The sequence below is a fragment of the Octopus bimaculoides genome, chromosome 1 (genome assembly GCF_046866305.1).
Source record: "Octopus bimaculoides isolate indiv1 chromosome 1, ASM4686630v1, whole genome shotgun sequence".
NCBI lineage: Eukaryota > Metazoa > Mollusca > Cephalopoda > Octopoda > Octopodidae > Octopus > Octopus bimaculoides.
In genome coordinates, this window is record NC_142928.1 from 190,443,190 (window position 1) to 190,468,094 (window position 24,905).

A 24,905-nucleotide genomic window follows, 5' to 3' on the forward strand; every position below is an offset into this window, starting at 1 on the left:
ACGTGTTTGATAAAATTTTCATCAAGAAATGGTCTAAACAATTTATGAAGACAAATGATTAAATGTGCAAGGACCACAATGTCATCTTCCTTATTTTACCAAATGGTGAGTCATTGTGCCAATATACACAAAAAAAAAGAACCAAAAAAAAACAAACAATCACCTACAGACTAAGGAGTAACAATATAATAGAATGAAAAGTACTGAACAGTGTGCATGTGAGTATGATAGAAATAAAAGCTTCATAATCAATAATATGTAATTATTAAAATGGTAACCTTTAGAAAAAAATATTCCATAAATTGTCTTTTTTTTCCTCTAGTTATTTCTTTATTTGTAACTCTCATATGTGAAGTTTTTATTTAGATACTTTAGGAAAGGAATTTTTATTATAAATTAAATGGTTTCAATGAAAATATAGTAAAGGTGTGTGGCCTAGTGATTAGGACTCATGGATTCAATTCATAAGTTTATGGTTTCAATTCCCAGACAAGATGATGCACTGTATTCTTGAGCAAAACATTTCATTTCACATTGCTCTCTCTCTCTAATCCACACAGTTGAAAATGATTATGAGCAATAATTCTACAAGAGACTGGTGACCCATTCAAAAGAAGGAGTGTACTGTACTCTCTTGTTCACTTACATGATATAGAAGCTGAGATAAACTCCAGTGTATAGATGCATGAGAAAACAGTATATTTAATGATAATATGCAGAGAAAATAGTTTTATGGTAATCAAACTGAAAGAAGCTAAAAGCAATACTGAATAAAATGATTGAATGTGACCTACAAGAACTAAGAGAAATTAGGAAACAATGGGCATGTAATACAGCAGGCCTATGCATAACAATATTAAAAAATATATACTATATAGATATATTTTAATATAAATAAATAATGATGTATTAAAACGAATACTAAGGTTTGTCACATTTTCACATAACCAACAGCAGTTTAAAATGAAGATTAGCATTGTGCTATTTGGTACAAAGTATTTTCTGATTTTTGTCATAAATCAGCAACAGTGTATAGAAAATATATTTGACAATCAATAATAGAATATTGTTCCATGGTTTGCTGGTAGGAAACAATTTTCATTCCATAGAATTCATGTAGAGTTAATAAAGACTTACCCATTCTCTTTTGGGCGTCACTAGATATAGTATTAATTTACTCTTACTCTCTTTTACTTGTTTCAGTCATTTTGACTGTGACCACCCTGGAGCACCGCCTTTTAGTCAAGCAATGTTGGGGGGACAAACACAGACACACAAATATATACACACACATACATACACACACATATATATATATATATATATATACAACGGGCTTCTTTCAGTTTCTGTCTACCAAATCCACTCACAAGGCTTTGGTTGGCCCAAGGCTATAGTAGAAGACACTTGCCCAAGGTGCCACACAGTGGGACTGAACCCAGAACCATTATGCATGGAAGTAATGGCTAAGCAATATTTAAGCAATGTAATGCATGCTCCTGGCATTTCAAATTCAAAAGATTTTATAATCTACAATAAAATGTATTTACTGAATCATGACCTACATTTAATATCTATTTTAAAATTGTAACTCACATACCCTCAATGACTGCATGTGTTTCAATATCAAAACAATCTTAGATAAGCAACATGAAAAACTAGTGCAGTTCTGATTAGACACATGCACGTGTGTGTGTGTGTGTGTGTGTGTGTGTGTGTGTCTCTCTGTGTGTGTGTGTATGTGTGTGTGCTAATATTGAACAGAGAGAATGAGTGCTCAACATCTCATCAGTGGAATTGTTGGATAAACATGCTTTATATGTTGGTTTCATGCTGAGAATTCTGAGCAATTGTCAACCTGTCTCATAGGTTGTTGGTTCTCATTTCCATCTGTGCAGGTGGCACGTAAAATACACCATTTCTACACTGGTGTACAGCTCACATTACTATGATTCCATCCCCAACAGGGTTAAAGTACAAATTCAAAGAATCAGTTTTTCCCTTTCTCTCTATTACTTCTAATGTTACAATCATGGCCTTGGCTCATAGCTACCTCCATAATCTCTCTCTCTTTCTCTCTCTCAACCTATCCTATTCACATCAATTTCCATTATAACACATCCTAGACATCCACACGATGCACTTTGATCAGCCTTTCCTCCCCCAGAGAAAAGGCTATCAGGAATTACCTTTCCACACACATTTTCCCTATAAACACAAATCTGTATGTATTCAACTTAAAGCATCAACCATATCAACACTTATTTCAGAATCTGGGTCTGAATCAACAGACTTAATATGGTTGAAATATTAGTTAGACTAGCAGAGATTAATTCCCCTTAAGATATGACACCTCACGGCTATCGAAATTATAAACAAATAAAATTGATTGAATTCCGTTCTTTGAAATGTCAATTCTGACAAGAAAATTTGACAAATATATAGGTTACATTTATTATTTAATAGCCTTATACTTCTACTTGAGTCTCATAAAATTAAAGAAAAAAAGATTGCTATACTTATCTTTTCAAGTAAGCTGTATTAAACTAATACAATTACTTAACTTTCCTTCCCTTAAACAATAGATTCTATTAAAATCTGCCTTAAGGAACTGACACAATCAAGGATTAGATAATGAGATACACAACATACTATGTCAGGTTTCAATCTGATAAACCTGCAGGATATAGCACCTAGTTAAATCTTTCCTATTCTGGAATTATAGGTATGGAAAATAAATCTATTTTAGATATGACAATTATCATTCCATATGTCCATTACAACAAAGATATATATATATAAAAATAGTACATGTATCATAGGTATGAGAAACAATTTTCTTTCCAAATCATATTCCTAATACAATATAAACGTTCATTTTATTAATAGTAATCAATTTCAGAATTGTTTACTTTGTCTTATTTTACAAGAATTAAAAATGCTAATTAATTTTCATTGTTACAGAAGTAATTTTAATTGATCAAACATTTCTTTTTTTATCATACTGCTTGGTATATTGGACCCCTACTTAACTGATGTTGCACTCAACAGGGAATGTCACAATCATTTCTCACATCTGGGTCCCTCTAAAGAAAACTTTCAACTACATAATTTGTAGTTCTTCTTTGGATGGCACACATAATATCTTAATAATAGAATAGCAGACTGTACTGGTATAGTCATGAGATACAAATATTCAATGAGTGCTGGTTGCAAAGTTAAGCTCAACTGTTAGTGACAAACACTGATGAAACAAGCTAAGAAAGGTATGAGGGTGAGGGAAAAGAAACCAAGTCAGAAATCAGGGCATTTCTCCTCAAATATGAAACAATAAGAGTGAGATGAATGCTGATATTCTGTGTGATAGATATTGTGATGCAAACAAGAAAAATAGTATTCAAAATATATGTATATTTTTATTAATATTTAGCAGAAGCAACAGAGTGACTCAAGGGCTGAGAGCTTTGTGCTTTGGCACTGCTTCTGTTAAATATTAATAGATATATACTGTGTGACAGATATGTCCAACCTATGGAAACAGACATTAAAACATTATGACATAAGAATATAATAATGTAATTTATAAAAAAAACCTTAAGAAATTTAAAATGCTCAATATATGTAGTATATATACAAACACTTCCCTTGAAGCTGAAAAAATATAACGAGAGCAGCAAAGATGAATAGAGTGTACAGAAAGAAAATTCACACATATAATCTATGTTAATCACTTGTAAGAGTAATTATTGTTCAATAATCACTGTAGTCTACTAAAAAGCTGTTCTGACGATAAACTGAAATTTTATTGACAAATATGATGCTTTGATTAGATATAAGCAAGGTGTCTTATTTTAATCATAACTACAAACATTTTTTAATCCGTATTAAAAAGAAAAAATCTACAAAACAATGCATTGCGAAAGTGAATGAGCATAAGATAGCTGCTCTGAGAACATTGCAGACAAACTGGTACAGGTGAATGTTGTCTCACAAGCAACTGAACTGCATTCCCAATCAAATATCAAGTTTAACCAACAAACAAAATACACAAAGCCATCATTGCCTATATTTTGGTTCAATTCTTGATGGTATATCAATAATCAATATTCATCTTCCATACTACAAAAACAAAAAATTAAAGGATAAAAATAACAGTATATTATGGTTTTAGAATAGCACAAACTATATCATAGATATTACAATTTCTCTTAAGATAAAAATCAATTATTTTGTAGGCTACAGAAAACCTAACTGGAAAATAGTTACTATACTTAATAAATGTATTGTTAGTATTTGAATGAAGAGCTAGCTATAAAAACATAAGCTTCATTCATTAATAAAAATGTCTAAATTTGCAGGCCCATTTTACCAATGAGAAATGAACTTATTTCTTTCCAGCATTTTATCCACTGTCTGAAACTAAGATATTAATACTTTAAAGATCAGATAATCTTATCACAAACAATGCACTATTTCCATCAGCAATTACATTGCCATCATTTACAAAAGTTCATGTGGACTTCATAGAATACAGTCACCATTTAAAGATTTTGCATTAATTACGATCTGCAAAATTTTAATTTAGAGAACAAATTATTGATGTTCTTTGATTTAATAACCAGGTTCTGCATACTTATAATCTGGCTATTAAATCATTCATGTAATACAAAACTTTAAATGGTAAGAAAAACTATCATGTTACCTAAAAACCTATGTAATCCCACATTCTGCAGCAAGTGACACACTGTCGTATATTATTCCACTCAAGAAATACATTTATACAACGTTGCAGAAGCAATAAAGGACATCCATAGGAATCTATTATGTTTTAATCAATATCATGAATAAATAAAATAAACCAATAAAAACCAAAGAAATTCTTTAAAACATATTTAGTTTCAACAATATGTAACAACTGTCAGAAATATATCTTCTACTCTGCTAAAATGTTTGCAACATACAACTGACATGGTTTGATGCTTTGGTGGAAAACCATTTTTGTCACTTTGTTTTTGCAAGTACCAGTGAATAGTGTAATGTGAATTCATATGTGTGTGTGTAGCTGAAAGAATGGGAAACATTTTATATTAAGCTGCTACATAATACTTTACTTGGAAAAATTTTTCATAAAATGAGACCCATTATAGTCATAATCATGGCTTGAAGCTTTTCTCACATTTCTGTTTACAATAATTTATAACAGCAACAAAATATTATCAAGAGTATTATTACAGAAATAATACTATGGTTGTACCAGTAGCAGCAGTAATAACAAAAGATAGAGAAAAGAGTAAATGTTATTGTAAAGCAGAAGAAGATTGTAAATATCCAAGATTGATTTTATCTACCAGCATGAAAAATGTTAAGAAACCCATGAACAATAAATCAACAGCAGCAGATTCTTTTAACTTGAAACAGACTGGTTGAGGAAATGTGATTAACTTTTGACCCTTCCTCATACCAACCTGCCTGAGACAGATCCTGATTTTATGATAGAAACTTCCTGTTATAAAGAGATCCAAATCAAAATCTTATCTCAAAATTTTATATTTCATGTTCCAAACACCAACTTGATAAAGTTATTTGACTAAATTCTTCATTATTTTCAAAATTAATTAAAACAGCAGCAACGTTTTTCAACAGAAATATGGTAACAAAAAGGTGAATTCAATTAACGAATGTTACTGGTATTTGTTTTATTGATTCCAAATAACTGAAAGAGAAGAAACACAAAGGACGAGATTCTAAATTACCAAATAAACTTTACTCTTCCAATTGTAATACAGATTTCTTACAAACACAAGAAAACAAAAGCTCCTCACTGAGGCCGAAATATTTTGCAATAGTCCAAAGTTTATAAAGCCAAACCATTAAAAACAACCTTTTGTTCATTTTTACTTGGATAAAAAAAAAAATCTATGGCATTATACAAAAAGAAATGCACGATTGCTGCACATTTATTATTGTATAATAACCAAAACATCTCAGATGTCATCATTATTCTCATTTAATTATTATTGCATTATATGGACTGGCTCCTGTGCAGGTGACACGTAATACACCATTTCAAGCGTGGCCTTTGCCAGTAAGACATCTGAGCGAGATCATTGCCAGTGCCCCTGGACTGGCCCTTGTGCAGGTGGCACGTAAAATACACCATTTTGAGCATTGCCATTGCCAGTACCGCCTGACTGGCCTTCGTGCCAGTGGCACATAAATGCACCCACTACACTCTCAGAGTGGTTGGCGTTAGGAAGGGCATCCAGCTGTAGAAACTCTGCCAAATCAGATTGGAGCCTGGTGTAGCCATCTGGTTTCACCAGTCCTCAGTCAAATCGTCCAACCCATGCTAGCATGGAAAGCGGACGTTAAACGACGATGATGACAATGATGATGATTCTATTTGCAGCTATCACAGCTTGAAATCTACTTTATGAGGGTTAAAATTTTATGGAAAATTTATGGTCAAGAAGATCATTTCATGACAACACAATAAAAGCTGAAACCCACTTACACAGAAGGGTGAGCAAGTGTTCTCTACTATAGTCCTGGGATGACCTAAGGCAGACAAAAATATACATATTTACATGTATGTACATACACACATATATATATATATATATATACACACACACACACACACATATATATATATATGGTGCAAGAGGTATTTGAGGACATATTTAGTCATGTAATAAAACATGACTAATCTAGCAAAATCAAAATTTATTTGAATAAAAATTTATGCCTATATTTTTGATAAGCTTTTTTTTATAGGATTATTCTATAAATCAGTATTGAACTTCAATGACTGCTTCAATGCTGGGCCAGAATCATTGATATACCTGCACTAAAAGGTCCTTATCCATTTAAGACATCACATGGCTGATGATAGCCTTCAGTAGTTTTAAGGTCACATGTTTGGTGTTAAATAATTGTTAAGATTATCTGACATGCATTCTTGGGTTACATGGCCTTTGTGAGAAAATGCTGAGTTTTGTCGAAACCTATATGGCCTTCTACAGCATACTTCAACCATCCAGGATTTGACAAAACTGTCTCCAACACCTCTATACATCCAGCAGCAGTAATTCTAAGAAACTATGGTAAAATGTGAGGTAGCATAACATTAACGTTCATTACTCACCACTCCTAAAACCATTACAGTTGCTAGAAATTTAGCCTGCATCATTCTGAGGACATTTTTTTTCTCTCTTTTGTTTCAGCTGGAGCACCGCCTTTAGTCGAGCAAGTCGACCCCATGACTTATTCTATCAGTCTCTTTTGCCGAACCACTAAGTTACAGGGATGTAAACACACCAGCATCGGTTGTCAAGCGATGTTGGGGGGACAATCACAGACACACAAATACACACACACACACACATATATATATACATATATACGATGGACTTCTTTCAGTTTCCATCTACCAAATCCACTCACAAGGCTTTGGTCGACCCAAGGCTATAGTAGAAGACACTTACTCAAGGTGCCACACAGTGGGACTGGACCCAAAACTATATGGTTGGTAAGCAAGCTACTTACCACAGCCACTCCTACTAGAAGAATATGCAAATAACCATCTGTCATTTCTTTTGTTAGATTTTTGGTCCTGATCAAAGTTTTTCTCATTGGAGAACATGAGGATTTCTAATCTTGTTAAGTAACCACTTGGATATGCAGACACTGGCCTCTCCTCCGTATATACAACTTGTATGGAATATCCTTGTACACTGCTGTTCTGATAGTCTACTGAAGTTCTTTGGCAATGGTCCTCATTGATTTATCCCAGGATCATCTGTAATGTTTTGAACCTGTTGAATAAATTGTGGTGTCCTGATTGTGTCCGAACATTCAGATTGTATCTTTCTATTTTATACAGTTGAAACAATCCCACTAGAGGTTTCCAGTTCTATCAAAACTTTGTGTAGAAAAGATCTTGCATTGTTTAGGAAGTTGGCAATTTCTAAATTGCTAGGTTCCACAAATATGACAACAATGACTACATGTCTTCACTCATTTTGTAAAGAAATGTTGCAGGGGAGCTGAAAGATATAAACTTTTAATCAGTCTGAAGAGTAATATACTGATAATTAAGTGTCCTCAAATATCCCTCACACCTTGAGTGTGTATACCCTTGTCTTGATATCATATGATGGTTGTAGACGATAACTACAATTATACAAGTGATGTTTATTCTCAGTCTTCTGTGAAAAAGATGTCTGCCCAAAGAGATGATCTATTTCAACAAATTTGTCTGACTGATGCAAGCATGGAAAGGTGGATACTAAAATGGTGGTGGTGGTATATGTTTTTCAGTGTAAACTTGTGTCATGGTCATTTATGTTAGGAAGGGCATCTAGCTGTAGAAACTCTGCCAAATTAGATTGGAGCCTGGTGTTGCCGTCCGGTTTCACCAGTCCTCAGTCAAATCATCCAACCCATGCTAGCATGGAAAGCGGACGTTAAACGATGATGATGATGATGATGATGTAACTTAGCAATTCAGAAAACAGAAATTCATAAAATAGGTATTCATAAGAGCTAGGTTAGTGAACGATCAATTAAGTTCTTGCTACATTCCAATGACTAAAACAAATTAAAAATAAAAGAAATATACAGGTGCATTGTAACAGAGTCTTAGCAACCATTTAAAATGTCAGTACACTATTTCTTTCATTTTCTCCAATAATATCTCTCAATATTATATTGTATTAGGAATCGCATGTTTTGTAACAACCTGGTTACTAACACTATTTGACTGTTACAAGTTAGTCGTTGGCTGACAGCTTACTTTACTCTTTCTTCCTTATTCACAACCACTATATCAATTCACAATATTTCAAAATTTCAATCTCCAATATTTCTTTCTAGAATGTTGTGTGTGTGTGTATGTGTGTCTCCGTGCTTGTGCGTGTGTGCACACACGCACAGTGTTGTGATCAACAATTTTTTTTTCTTCTTTCCTGTTTAAATTTTTTTTCGTTTATGTATTCTTTTTACATTTTCATTTTGTTATTATGTCTGGTATTGGTTGAATCATTAGCTGTATTCTACATTCTGTCACACTACACTCTCAAATTCACACACAATACCAGCAGAAAAATTTTATGGTTTTGGCTGTAGTCCATGGCCTTGCTTATACAATGCCTGCACTTCCTTTTTTATGTGTTTTTTTTTTTTCTAAAGTGAAACTTGGCTTGGTCATTTCATGTCAAATTTTCTGATGCTTTTGTTGTTCATTAATGGATGTTACCTACCATTTTATGACTTTCATAGTGTAAATATTTACTTCTTTACAAATTATTTACTTATACAATCATATTTCAACAACTACACACCCATATAATTTAGTTTGTTCTTTCACATCATCATCATTTAACGTCCATTGTCCATGCTGGCATGGGTTGGACGGTTTGACCGGGCAGGCGCGCTGGAAGGCTGCACCAGACTCCAGTCTGATTTGGCATGGTTTTCTATGGCTGGATGCCCTTCCTAATGCCAACCACTCAGAGAGTAATTGGTGCCTTTACATTCCACTGGCATGGGTGTCATTTGCATGACACCGGGATGCTTTTACGTGCACCGGCATGGGTGCCATTTTGCAAGACACCAGTATCTGCCACAACTGTGATTTTGCTCAGCTTGATGGGTCTTCTTCTCAAGCATGATATAAAGACAAAGGTCTCAGTATTTGTCTGCATGAGGCCCAACACTCGAAAGGAACTCAGCCTTTTCACCCCCACATGAGGCCCAATGCTTGAAAGGAACTCAGCCACTTTGCTTCTGTGAGGCCCAGCACTCAAAAGGAATTCAGCCTCTTTACCTGCATGAGGCCCAACACTTGAAAGAAACCAATGCTAGTATGGGTTGAACATTAAATGATGCCTTGTTTTACAGTCAGATGCCCTTCCTATCACTGGCCTTTACCTGTTTTTTAAGTAAACTATCTCGTATTTCAGTCATCTTTGAAGGTGCAAAGCTAACGTATGATTTATTAACTGAAGAAATAATGCTATTACTGCTTGTAGTTTGCAATTTTCAGAGTAGCAAAAATATTCTTTTCTACTCTAGGCACAAGGCCTGATTTTTTTTTGGGGGGTGGGGGGGAGTCGATTAGATTGACCCCAGTACGCAACTGGTATTTAATTTATCGACCTCAAAAGGATGAAAGGCAAAGTCGACCTTGGCGAAATTTGAACTCAGAATGTAAAGACAGATGAAATATTGCTAAGCATTTCATGCAGCGTGCTAACATTTCTGCCAGCTCACCACCTTAGAGGGGCAAAAATATTAACACACACACATATGCAGACATATATATACACAATTAATGGTGATAATAATGATAATAATGGTAATGATCCTTCCCAAGTCCTATAGTTTCATAGGGCCAGTTTCCCAGCTTCTATGGTACATATATTTTCCCCTGGACAGGACACCAGTCCATCGCATGATTACTCATTTTTGCTAGTTGAGTGGACTAGAGCAACATGAATTTAAGTATATTATTCAAAAGTACAATTCCATTTGTTATGAAAATGATGCCACACTAACAAATATATGACAAACATTGATTTACTATGACAATGGTTCAATTAGTAATTATAAGTAATTATAAATAATATGGTGCAATGGCATTAATTGTTAACAAAGAAAAAAAATTCAAAGAAAAATCTGACTCACCATATTAAAGAAAACATGATGAGTACCATCCCACAGTATATGTATTTGATATTATGACTATATTGTATATAATACCTATAAAAGCTAATGTTAACAACTACTAAAAGCAATTGAGTAGATGTTAAATGTCCTAATTTAGCAAGCAGTGTATTTAAAACAAACAGCAGGAGTGTATCTCAACCAAGAAGTGTTAGAGCTGCCTTACATGTGTATATTCATTGAAGAATAGATCTGCATTGTTATTACTATATACTGATAAATTCATATCAATGGACCTTTTAAGTGTACCCTAATGATTTATACACCAAGATTTTATAATTCACCGTGTTTGTTCAGAGCATGCTAGTAAGGTATAGATGAAGGTTTACTTTTAACATAACCATTCTATAAACACAAGCAAGGCTATGTGGTTGAGAAGCTTGTTTTCAGTCCCACCATACAGGATTTTTGGCAAGTGTCTTCTATGACAAACCTGGTTTGACCAAAGACTTGTGTGTGGATTTCGTAAACATGAACTGAAAGAAGCTTGCCATACCTAACGCGCATGTGTGTATGTGTGTGCGTGTGTTCGTGCGTATACTGCGTTGTCTTGATATCATGTGATGGCTGCAAACAAGCATCATCAACTCACAAGCTATGTTGGTTATTTCCAATCTTCCATGAAAATGTGTCTGGCCTTGGGGGAAATATTGATTTGCTTGGATAAAGATATGGTTTGGCAGCTGGAGGGGTATCTGACCATAGAAAAACTGCCTCAACAAATTCTGTTTCATCCTTGCAAGCATGGAAAAAAGTGCAGTAAAAAGTGATGATAATGATTGTTCTTATACTAATTAGACCTCACTTATCAAAACGAAATCAGAGGATAGTGGTTTGTTCAGACAACTGAGTTAATTGAAAACAAAGGATGGCATGCTGGTTATAATTACAATAAAATAACCTTGTTTACAGAGTTTTTTTTATATCATTCATATTTCATGACATTCTACAAATTAAATCATATAAATAAAATCATGCCAATATTATGTAGAGAGATTTGTGGTTGAAAATTCAAAGAAGCATGAGGCAAATACAAAAATGTACAATTATATGAATGCAGAGACAGGAAGTTCATTGAGTACATCAAAGACATTAAAATCATGGAAAAAAAATTCATTGGGGTAGCGGAGGTTATTCATTGTCTTTTAAAGAAAATAACCAGTCACAGTTTCTTTAGGTGCTTGTGTCACTTGGCTTCTTGTCAGAGAGGGAGCATTTGACAAAGATACATCATCTTAATGACATGGGCTTCATGTACTTCTTGCTACTTCATGAAAGAAACATTTGTAAAAGTCCCACAAGTTGGAGTGGTTGCTGCAGCAAATTTCACTGGTCATTCTCCATGTCAATGTTCTTGCAATCATGTCCTCATGTCCGCAGGGCACAGCTAAACACAGCATTTGCTCTGCTCCACCTTCTGCTGCTGCTTAACCCCTTCTTTCTTGTGCTTCTTAATTCCCTTGTTTTACTTTTTCTTTGTTTCCTTGTGAGGTAGTTATGGGTTTTTATCTCAATAATGTAATCTCTTATACTTTTAATGTTTCCTTTCTTTTTCTTCCTATAAAAATCATCGTCATCATCATCGTTTAATGCTTGCTTTCCATGCTGGCATGGATTGGACAGTTTGACAGAGGACTGGCAAACCAGGCGGCTGCACCAGGCTCCAATCCGATCTGGCAATGTTTCTATAGCTAGATGCCCTTTCCTAACGCCAACTACTCCAAGAGTGTAGTAGGTGCTTCTTACATGCTACCAGCATGGGGGCCAGTTATGTGATACTGGCATCAACCATGCTCGAATGGTGCTTTTTACATGCCACCAGCATGGGAGCCAGTCAGGCAGCACTGGCATCGAGCACGCTTGAATGGTGCTTTTTATGTGCCACTGGCATGAGAAAATATATTAATAAAAACAAAGTCTTATTCAAAAAAATAATATGTCACTTAGACATTGTAGAAATTTGATATAGACAATATTCATTGATATTTTACTGTTTTATCAACTCAATTAAGCAATGTTCAAAAGTAAAAACAAAAACAGATGGCTTCATCAATGGGGACTGAAAGAAAGAGATGCCAATACCTGAGTTCCCTTAGCATCCATGTTATCCATATTTTCCCATATTTTGACTTCCATTTTAATGCATGTGAAATGAAACTTTGGCAGATAAATTTCTTTGTTGTCGGTCTTTATATATTGGACACGAATTGCCTCTCTAATGCTGGAATTGAAATTTTGAAAACTGTGATTCCTTCTCACCACAATTCAAATACCACAAAATTCTTTCTTTTTTTTTTTTCTTTATCAATCATCAACAGTGATTGCTTTGTAAGATTATTTAACACTATTGAAAGTGACTGACTGAGACCAAGCTAGTGGATCAATGAACAAGTAGTGTTTTTGTTCAGTACAAACAAAAGACACAATCATTGCACCAATGGTGGTAACACCTCATTGATGTAATAATGTTTTTACATATTCTTCAGTAATTTACTTTTAATTACTATAAACAAAAGATGAAGGTAGTTACACCAGTATTTTTCTTGAATTTAGCTTACACAGACACAAATTAGTTAATTAAATATTCACAGAACCTAGAGAGTTGAGACAACTGATATTCAGACGACTGAGTCTTGACTATACTCCATAACCTGTTGTCACTAATTTGAGCTGCCTCTTCAGTGCATCTCTCAGTGAAGATTGCACAAAATACTTTAATACGTTTCACAATATATATTATACTTCTTCTGCTCAAAATACATGGGGTACAAACAGCAGATTTGATAGATTTGGTTTTTCACACAGACAATATTGCATCACTAAATGTCAACACATACCATTTACGTATCTTAGTTACCATATTGATAACTGACTACTCTAATGCAGAACTAGTAGCAGAATACTGGCCATACAACATTCTTTAGGCTGTTTTTAATAATTTCTTAGTTCTTCTGGATACTTTGGTCTTATTGTGTAACTGCATATTTCATCATCATCATTTAACGTCCGTTGTCCATGCTGGCATGGGTTGGCCAGTTTGACTGGGCTGGCATGCTGGAAAGCTGCACCAGACTCCAGTCTGATTTGGCATGGTTTCCTATGGCTGGGTGCACTCTCTAACGCCAACCACTCAGAGAGTAATGGGTGCTTTTATGTGCCACCGGTACAGGTACCAATTTGCATGACACTGGTATCTGCCACCACTGTGATTTTGCTTGGCTTGATGGGTCTTCTCAAGCATGACATAATGCTCAAGTACAACATAATGCCTCCCAGAAGCCTAACACTCAAAAGGAACTCAGCTATTTTGTCTCTGTGAGGTCCAATACTTGATAGGAACTTGACCACTTTGCTTCCCTGAGGCCCAGTGCTTGAAAGGAACTCAGCCACTTTACCTCTGTGAGGCATAAGATGCTCATAAGATGTTCTTTATGTGCCACCAGTACAGGTGTACTTGGCTTGACGGGTCCTCTCAAGAACAGCACAGCACACCACCAATGGTCTCGTTCAGTAGTCATTGCTTCTGTGAGGCTCAAAGTTCAGAGATCATGCTTCAAGTCCTCATTCCATGTCTCCCCGGGTCTACCTTTACCACAGGTTCCCTCTACAATTAGAGATCAGCACTTCTTTACACAACTGTCCTCATCTATACACATCACATGACCATACCAGCACAGTCATCTCTTTTGAACACCCCATTTGATGCCTCTTATGCCTAACTTTTTTCTATTTGCATGTAGAAAAGGAGTTGCTTGAATTTACAAATCATGGGGTTGATACAGACACGATATATCTCTCATTACTCTTAAGCATTATATCAGTAATGTGTTGATTTTATTGCTTTAAGATATAGCAGGGATTTTTGGTTTAGCTGCAAGTTAGCCATAGATTTCATGAAATGTAAATAGTAGCATACATGGTTTGAAATATATACCATCAAAATTTAAGGTCCATGTTCCATGCTGGCATTGGTGGGACATCCCAAAGAGTGAATGGGGCCCTAGAGTATGCTTTGACATGGTTTCTGCAGCTGGGAGTTCTTCCTAATGCCAACCAATTTGCAGCATGTGCTGGTACTGAGTGCTTTCTTTTTGTGCCACCAGCATTACTGAAGTTGCTATGCTGCTTGCAAGACTACTAATCACAAGGGAGGTGAGGAGTAACTTTATGCTCGGATATGGGGAGTAGAGGGAGGTAAAGTATTAGAGAAAAGAGCCGGAGGAACATGGGTTTCTTGCTGTAAAGGAACTACATGATTAATCATATCTTAGAAGAAAGGGTGGGAGTGATCAGGTAAAGGTGGAAAGAGATAAGGTGGCAGGACAGACCTTCCAGGTATGAGGTGGGTTGTAATGAGAGGGGAAGTAGAGCCAGAAGTGAGTGAGAGATATAGGGGACGTCTGACTGTGGGGCAACAGGATAGAATGGCTGATAAACAGGATGAGACACATGCCATGCTGCTAGGTAGGTTGCAGAAGTGGATGGGGAAAAGAGGGGCATGTATAGTGTATAAAAAAGGTGAGATGGATGGTGGTGGAGGAGATAATTTAGTAGTACAGTGAGGGTGGGTCATCATTGAAAGTGTGGGTGAAGCTGTTATTGACGCATCTAGAATTATGGTGAATAGTAATTTAGACTCCTGTGAGCGGTAACAATCATGTATTGAGCATCCTGATTACCATTGTGTAGAATTATTTAGACAAGGCTATCAATATAATGAGAGTAAAATATCAAAGTATCACCTGAGACTACAAATATGATGATGTATCTAGCAATCCTAACTTTGAATGTGTTAACTTTTTCCTGTTTGATTAGTTCAGTTTTTTATAATTTGAAGACATGATTCTTCAGTGTGATTTTGAGGCTGATAAAAACTGCTTGCGCAGTCATGATTCTTATGTTAAAACTGACAATCTGTAGTAGGCTAGATAGATTTAGTCTATCCTAACTAATCATTTCACAGCATAAATGATGGCGGGTGGTCAGCATGGTTTTGACTTTTGCCTGATAAAACACAACTATATTCAAAATTATGTAAAATTTTCTTCCAGGAATTACCTATTTATATTTATCGCTTCCAGTACCAAGACTTACTTCAACAAAAAATAATCTATTTTCCAATAAATAGTTAGCTGTAATATTTCAATCTAGCCTTACTGTCACCATTGTTCAACTGATATTGTTTTATCAATAATGAAAAGAAAATAGGGTGGTGAATTGGTAGAATTGTTAATATCTGACAAAATGCTTTGTAGTATTCGTTCTGGTTTGTGACATTTTAATTTCAGATCCTGCTGAGGTGGAGTTTGTTTTCATCCTTTCACATAGAGGCCTAAGTACTTGAAAGATTTTGGTGCCCCCATCATCATCTTCATCATCATCATTTAACGTCCGCTTTCCATGCTAGCATGGGTTGGACGATTTGACTGAGGAATGGTGAACCAGATGGCTGCACCAGGCTCCAATCTGATCTGGTAGAGTTTCTACAGCTGGATGCCCTTCCTAATGCCAACCACTCCAAGAGTGTACTGGGTGCTTTTACGCGCCACCGGCATGAGGGCCAGTCAGGCAGTACTGGCAATGGTCACGCTCAAATTGGTGTTTTTTATGTGCCACCTGCACAAGAACCAGTCCTGCGGCACTGGCAACAACCTCGCTCGAATGTTTTTTAACATGCCACCAGCACAAGTGCCATCGGAGCATACTGGCTTCGTTTCTTGTGAGCTTATGCATGTCCTCAGCAGTCACGGCCCATGTTTCACTGCCATGTAGCATGGCGGTTCATATACATGCATCATACAGTCTACCTTTTACTCTGAGCGAGAGGCCCTTTGTCACCAGCAGAGGTAAGAGCTCTCTGAACTTTGCCCAGGCTATTCTTATTCTAGCAGCTACACTTTCAGCACACCCTCCCCTGCTACTAACTTGGTCACCTAGATAGTGGAAGCTATCAACAACTTCTAGTTTTTCTCCCTGGAATGTGGCAAAGGTTGTTTTCTGCACATTTTCAGTGTTTATTGCTCCTGAACATCTGCCACGTAATTCAAAATAAGCCATACAATAAATTTCCATTTCTCAAAATAAAACAAAACTAACAGTTAGATGGAAAATAATATTTATTTTTGTATACTTCCACTTTATTTGAATTTGAAAACTTTTCTCTTACATTTTTTTAAGTGCAAAGTCTTTGATTAGATCCTCCCTATGACACCATGAACACTTCAAAATTATATTTCCAATCATATAAACCACTCCAAATATTATTTTAGCAAGTTTAAAGTGATTTTATTTTTGTGCTATAAACCATTTACCATTTCTGTCCCACCACCACTTCTTTGATGCCTTGAGTATCTACTTATTTTGCTTAATGGTTAATCCAGCACTGCTTCCAAGATTGATAAAAAAAAAGTACCAGTCAAAGCTAGGATCAATATAATCAAATTACTCATCCCTCCAAAATTTATGGCCTTGTGCCATAAACAGTATTTGGGGGGAAAAAAAAGGTTTAGGTTAAGAAAATATGTGACCCTAATTGCGACTTCTTAGCCAGAGACGTGTTAGAAGAATTTCATGTACTTAAAAAATCTTATGAAACTCATGAAATACTAAACAGAATACTATTTGGCACTGTGTATACATTAATAACTATAAAATCAGACACATTGTAAAAGTTATGATTGATGGCATTATTAATTGGAATTTTAAAGCTGAATATTTAAAGTGACTTGTGTTTATAGATAGACTAGATTACAACATTATGTAAACTGTAAGACTTCCTTCTTGTAAACTATTTTAGGTCTGGCTCAGTATTTTGACAATATGTCATATTCCATTGTTAGAACATTCCTCTGCACTCCACATAGTTAATTCATAGAGTTTTCATTCATTCATTTGCTGTCATTCAACTAGAGTATTAAACACTCTTATCAGGTTTTAACATGGAAACATTTATGACATAGCTTCCCATTTTTCTGACTGCCTGTGTGATATGCTGGGTGATAAATATTCTTTATAATTCATGGACAGACACAGATATGTAGTTCAAATCACTGTATTTATAGTTCAAATCATTATTTTTATGAAGTTGAGAATGAAAGTGTAGATTGTATATATTTTATCATCAATGTTATTAGTTATACAAAACAGGGAGGGAAAAGAAGAAAACTTCAATAATAACAGTTTTTACCACTTGAAGCAAATAACTGATTTCATTCTAAATAATGTCACTTCCTCAATAAATGTTAAATGTTACTTTTAATAATAATGTTATGACAGAAAAAATAATCATAATAAAAATTTCTAACATAAGCACAAAACCAGAAAGTTGAAAGTTGAGACAAGGTTAGTTGTTTAGTTCAATCCCCAATACTTGCCTCGTGCTTTTTGTCTAACCACCCAGTAAGGATGAAAGCAAATCAAACCTCAAAAGGATTTGAAATCAGAATGTAAAGAGTCAAAACAAATAAAATATGATGATTCTTCTTTCATTTATTTCAGTCATTTGTCTGCAGCCATGCTAGAAAGAACAGTGTCTTAAAGGATTTCCATCTCAAACAAATCGATCCCAGAACTTATTTTTAAGCCTAGTACTTATTCTATTGGTCTCTTTTGTTGAACCTCTAAGTTGCGGGGACATAAACATACCAACACCAGTTGTCAAGCAGTGATGAGGGGAGGGGGGGGGGACAAATACAGGGATACAGACACAGATATATATATATATATATATTAGGGACAAAATCCAAAATTACAGGTAAAAACTCAATTAAAATCAATTTATACAAAATTAAAATTAAATTGAGCTTTATAGATAAAATATATATAAAATATATATAGTTTCCCTAAAACTATATATTTTATATATATATATATATATATATATATATATATATATATATATACACACACACACATATACGACAGGCTTCTTTCAGTTTCTATCTACCAAATCCATTCACAAAGCTTTGGTCAGCCTGAGGCTATAGTAGAAGATACTTGCTCAAGGTACCACAGAGTCGGACTGAACCCAGAACCATGTGGTTTGGAAGCAAACTTCTTACCACACAGCCATGCCTGCACCTCTCTTATAATTAGTTCAATATTTTAGAGAATCTCTCAATTTATCACCCAAAATTATATAAAAAGAATGATAGATGAGACAAAAGCTTGCAATATATTAATGTGGCGAGCTAGCAGAAACATTAGCATGCCAGACGAAATGCTTAGCAGTATTTTGTCTGTCTTCCCAGGGCTATAGCAGAAGACAATCATACAAGGTACCATACAGAAGGACTGAACCCAAAGCCATGTGGTTGGGAAGCAAACCATACAGCCATGCTTGTATTATAAATGTTACACATATTTTTCATGGCTTCTGCTATTTCTATCAACTAATTTCTATTTACAAAGTATTGATCCACTAATCAAGGCTAGATTAGAGGACACTAGTTGAGCAAATAATAGCTTCAGCCAGTTTTATTGTGATTGAATAATTGTAATTTGATTCCCTCTTACTACACCTTTAATGCAGTGGGATCAAACAAAGAGTAAGAAAGTTGTAAAGCAAACATCATAGTCACACAGCCATATCTGTGCCCAAGCTGTGTCTAGAAAGAGCTGAACACGAATGGTAAGGGAACGAAATTAAATGTTACAATTGATTCATTAGTATGGTAATTACCAAAATACAGAAGAGAACATTACCTGACACTGCATACACACAAACATCTTTCTTGTCAAACTAAGCATCTAACAACTATATTTACATGGTAGTGTAGTAAATGTGAGTGAAACCAACAACTGTGAAATCGATAAAATTAAATAATAACAAAAGATATTTCTAACGCTAGGACAAGTTCAAAATTTCAGGTAAAATTAACACTTAGATTGACACCAGTATATTACTAGTATGGATATCAATCTGGGAAGGAAGGTAAGTGAAGACAACCTTAACAGGATTTGAACTCAGAATGTAAGAGGAAGTTTAACTAAATACTTCTTTATGTTGGTACTCTACAGGTTCTATGATTCCACCAGTTTGTTTATATCAACAATAATAGTAGTAAGTGTTTCTGATTTAGATATAAGGCAAACAAACTCAAGGGGAGGAATTAGTTAATTTCATTAATTCCAATATGTGACTGGTACTTTATCGCATTGTCCCTACAAGAATGAAAGTCAAAATTAACCTTGATGAGATATGAACTCACAATGTAAGAGGTCAGAACATAAACTTCAAGTTTTTTTTTCCAGTGCTCGAACGATGCTGACAGTCCATTGCCCAATAATTTTTTTTACTCTAGGCACAAGGCCCGAAATTTTGGGGGAGGGAGGCCAATCAATTAGATCAACCCCAGTACATAACTGGTACTTAATTTATCGACCCCAAAAGGATGAAAAGCAAAGTTGACCTCAGTGGAATTTGAACTCAGAACATAAAGGCAGATGAAAAACCGCTAAGTGTTTCACCTGGTATTCTAATGTTTCTGGCAGCTTGTTGCCTTAGTCCATTGCCCAATAATAGCAACAATAAAATTGCTTTAAGAAAGTATAAGCTACATCAGTGAAAATTTTACTTCTCAGATGTTACAAGATTAAAAATGAGTAGAAATATATATAAAAGGTTATTCTGCCACTAAATAGTTTAAGTGAGTGATGGATAAGTTAAATGTAGATGAACAACCTATTGAGAAATAAAATATCAAAAGAGAATGTATGAGAAAGTCAGAAGACAAATGTTCCCCAAATTTGTCATAATTCCTCTTTTCATTCCAGAGCCTAGAGACCATTTCAAAAGAATTCTAGTGTAGGTACCCATAAAACATTAACAGAACAATAGCAGCTTAACTTCTTTGAAATCACAACTAAACAATATGTAAAAAGGATATCTTGGATACTGTTGTACACAGGAAAAAAGTGTTGGTCACAGTTGGAATGCCCCCTGTCACAGACCAGCTTCATCACATTAATCTGGAGCCAAGGAACCACAACAAAAGCGTAGATGAAAGATAAAATACATTTTCTGTAAAATCTCTTCTTTAATCCTTCACAGTTTAAAAGTAGAATAAGACTTTTTGCATGGGGAGGTATAATGAAAGTGTCTGAAGATCTTAGTGTTATAATTGGTTAGAGGTCTGATTAATCCACTTAATAAATGTTGATATTTCAACTAAGGTCATATCTAATTTAACGAAGTGAATTCTTGTGTAGTAATTCTTCATAGTAATTCTTCATTAATTTTATTTTACTGTCAACAAAAATATTGATATTAATGCAACAATAAAGCAATCAAGAAACCAAGTATTATTGAAAACTATCAAATTTTACTTAATACTTCAAACAAGAAGAAATTTGAATACAGAATTCACCAATCATTTTCAAAGAGAAGTGTAACAACTAGCATGGATTATATAAGCATGTGAATTACAAGAGTAAAATGGAATGGTGCCTTGAGAGAAGTAAGGAGAAGTAAGTCAATTTGTAAGAGAGAGAGAGAACAAAGAAATATAACTGCAAGCAGAAATTGTATGAGATTTTTATGAGAATATTGTAGGCCGAATAGCTTGTTCATAACATAAGAGGGCTATGAAATTTTAAAGTTTTAACTCATAAGTACTTCATGAAGCCAATGAGCATTTAGTCAGGTGAAATGTGCCAGTAGTAAACTGTCACATGACATGCTACCGCATAACGTTCCCTTTTTATTGCTGATAAGTAGCTAGTATAAAGTTAGCATAAGTGAAGTAAATTATTCTATAGATATGCTACATAGAAAAATTTCTGAAATAAGTATAAAGGCTTAATTTCAGTTTTCTGAAAATGGATCCATTAAGCTTCATTGTGGTTGGGGAATATGTTTTGGTGTTTCAATATGTAAGTATACTGAGATAATAATACCAGAACTAGACCAGACAGACCTAAAGAAATGTTTTCAATGAAAATTTGGGTGGTCAGGATTCATTGTTAGCTCATTGTGTTTGTTCATTCATGATTTGTAGCCTCGATCAGTTTTACAGGAGAAAACAAAGCATTTGACCACATTCACAGTAATAGCCACCTTGTGTTATTGTTGCTAGGATAATCCAAAAATTAGAACTTAAAACATTTCTCTATTATTTGTATTGCACAAAGCAATTAGTGAACAATGACTTCATTGATTAGAGGTCTCCTATGAACCAAATACTGATTCACTGAATTCCTGAAAGCAACAGTAAAAACAGAGCATATGTAATTTGGCGAGAAAAGATCACAAAGTTTTGTTTGACAAGTACTAGATTCTGACTGATGTTTGCATCTTTCCCAATGAAAATTGAAAGATATAACCACACTAAACAAACATACAAGCATATATATATATGCATGTATGTATGAAGGAGTCTCTCAGCACCATTTCTATCTACCAAATTTCATGGAGAACACAATGGTCAGCCTGAGACTCTGCTTCACCTTAGACAAGCATTTTCTGCCAGTGGAATTGACTATGGAAATATGTGGTTGCAAAACAGATGTCTTAACCACACAATGTCTGAACTTTGGACTTCACTTTGATATAATTAATAGCAGTCTACAAGATAGATTGGAGATAGTAGATTTATTATGGCACCACTAATTTTTGTGTATCTTTTTCTTTTTGTAACAACTGCTAGGTTTTAAAACATTAACTTAGGGCTTATCTTAAATTCTCTGATAACCACATTTCAAGTCAAGAACTAAATAATGTGAAAGTGGATGCAAGATGAATCTAGTGTTCCTGAGCAATGGTGATAGTGCTGATAGAATCTTTCTAGTATCTCAGTCTTGTGAATGGAAGAATAAACACAGCAAAGTTAGTAAATAAATGCCAGGTTCACATAGGATTTGAACCCAATCAGCACAAGATGGACTGTTCTGTCCTATACAAAGCAGCTCACAATGACTAACACATGACAAGTAACAATAAAAAGCCAGAAAGAAAAGTAGATCTATAACTGATTGTCTTATTGCTGTTGTTGGTTTAATTCCAGGAAGTTACTGATGTTGTACAATAGCAGAAGTTTTTCATTAAAAAGTCTGCAAGAATTCCCTTCCAGTTAAATTATTTTATAGTTTTCTTCAGCTCAGATAAATTCCTCACATGCTTTGCTTCTCAGCAGCTATTTTCTCAGTATTTGTCAACTATTGTATATTAGATGCTGGAACATATCCATTCTTTCTTTCCTTCCAATCTTATTTTCCAGCTGATTACATCTAAAAGGCAATTGCACACTTGAACAAACCGATGTCAATGACCAAAACATTCCTCCTAATCTTAATGCCTGTAAATCTAATACACAAAAGTATGTTTTTCTTTTTCTTTTACTATTTTCATGATGTCCCATTTTTCTTTTATTTCACTTCTACTCATCAACATAATATTCTTGAACTATTCCAAATGTTGCCATTTTCTTCAAATATTTTTCTTTATTGTTCTTGTCTATTTTTATCTATCATGTATATTTTGTGAATCCAACTGCATCCTCTGCTTAAAGTTATGGAACACAAATAGTAATTATGTTCAATGATGAAAGACAAAATATGAGAAATGATCAGGTTTCTTGGGTCTGTAAATCCACTGAACTACTTTGCACTAATTTCTCATGAGCAACAACATTTTCAATCTTTAAACTGGTAGATTTATATAGAGAAAACTTGTTTAAAATATTTAAGTAATTCAGTCCTTAGCATTCAGACTATCCTTTTATCTCACTCAGTGCTTCTCAAACATTGTTTTTGCTCTTTTTTTTACTAACATTTTCAATGCTACCCCCTTACAATTCAGCACAATTCAATACACCACATGTACATATACGTACTCATGTACATATACATACTCATGTACATACAAGCCAGGATGCTAATCAATGCTACAGGTGCAGTGACTATCTCTATTGCATGTTTGGAAATACCCACCAATTTGGACAATGTTCTTGAAATAATACATTTGTTTATAGTTTATAATTTTTATGCATAGGTGATATATGTTAAGTTCTTATTCCCATTTCAAAGTCTGTTATTTTCAAACATTGCAGGATGTGCAGGGAGAAGTACCTGAGGGCAAAACAGATGAACTCCCAGGCTGAGTACAAAGACTTACCCAAACAGTGTAAGACTGTTTACAGATGCAAATATTGTGAGGGTGAGGAGTACCTCTTCATTGGAAAACCAGACAGTAACTGCTGGTTTGACTGGCACCACAAGCGCCAGTACTGGTGATAAAACAAACAAAAAAAAAAACAAGTAGTAAGGACAATGTTACCCTCTGTTGGCATTTTATTTCAATATGAGAGACAGAAAACATCTTAATGATATTGAAAGAGTATTAGGTGGGAAATCATTTTTTTGGCTCTTTTACTCAGGGGTGAGGGTGCTGAGGACAATGGCTATCTGGGGTTCAAAGGGTTAAACACAAATAAGTACAGTAACTGACAAAGGGCTAACACAAGCATCATCAAAAGGTAGAATATTCAAAATAATGAATGGCCAATTCAACCCAAACAGAATTTGAACTCAGGTTTCTGTGCTACTGAATCACTCAAAGTGTATTTACTCTGGATCTCTATCTTTGCATGTCAGATTGCATTTAGCATGGTTGAAGATGACTATTAATATAACAACATTCATTTATTAATAAGGCACTAAGTCAACTTTTGTTGGGGACAAGTAACAGACCCTTGAACTGACTCTAAGAGTAAAGAAATGAACCACAAAAATCAATCTCTTTTTAGCATAGAAGAGTAAAGCTAAACATCTTAAAGTATCTAGAGTTCTACCATTTATACATTCACTGAACCTTGAATACTAATACTGATTTCCCATTCTGGCACAAGGTCAGCAATTTTGGGGAAGGGTGTAAGTCAATCACGTTGACCCTAATGCTCAACTTGTACTTATTTTATTGACCCTGAAAGGATGAAAGGCAAAGTTGACCTTGGCAGAATTTGAACTCAGAACATGAAGACAGGTGAAATGCAGTTTGCCTGGCATGCTCACAATTCTGACGGATCACCGCCTTAGACTTTGAATACTAATGTTAATAATGATCATCATCCTCAAATATAAAGACACTTTTTGTCTCAATTAATGAGGTAATAGAAAATATAAATAAAAAGAAGTAGAACCCATGAAGTTCTTTTTGATCATTTACTATTCCCTTGAAGTAT